The sequence below is a fragment of the Chrysochloris asiatica genome, unplaced genomic scaffold (assembly GCF_000296735.1).
Source record: "Chrysochloris asiatica unplaced genomic scaffold, ChrAsi1.0 scaffold00624, whole genome shotgun sequence".
NCBI lineage: Eukaryota > Metazoa > Chordata > Mammalia > Afrosoricida > Chrysochloridae > Chrysochloris > Chrysochloris asiatica.
The window spans coordinates 153,974-154,634 of NW_006409142.1; positions in this window are offsets into that span (position 1 = coordinate 153,974).

The window sequence follows — 661 nt, forward strand, 5'->3', positions numbered from 1 at the left end:
TCATTTTGATTATCAGGGATGTTGAGTAGTCTTGAAAAATTCTCAAGCATCTATGCTTAGTGAACATCAAAGCAGACATAGGAGGTGGTGGTGGTTGTTGTTATGTGGTGGTGGTGGTTATGTTCCATGGAGTTGGTTCCAACTCTTGGCCATCCTCTACAGGGTTGTAAATCTATAGGGAGCAGAAAGCCTCCTCTTGAAAATCTCCTTCCTTGATTTAGTCCTGGTGGTGGTGGTGGTGGTGGTGATGTGGCATTGAGTTGTAGCGAGTCTGCACAGGGTTTCCGAGGCTATATATCTTTTTGGGAACAGAAAGGCTCATCTTTCTCCTGCTGAGACACTGGTGGATTCAAACTGCTGACCTTACGGTTAGCACCCCAATGCATAACCTATTTTATAAGGCTCCCTCCTTGAAGTACAGGGGTTTGTTATGCTACAGGTCTGGCATCTTCAGGTGTTAGTGTCCCATGGCTTGAAATGGTGGCTGGCTTGAGACTATGACAGGATTCTATGTCACCAAACTCAAATCCAATCCACTCCCATTGAACTCCTATCTGGTCTGGGGATCCTATTTCTCAGCTTTTGCATCACCTGTCATCCTTGCTCTCTGGAATCCAGGCTCATCAATCAATGTATGGACCCATTTCTTTGTGGAAATCAT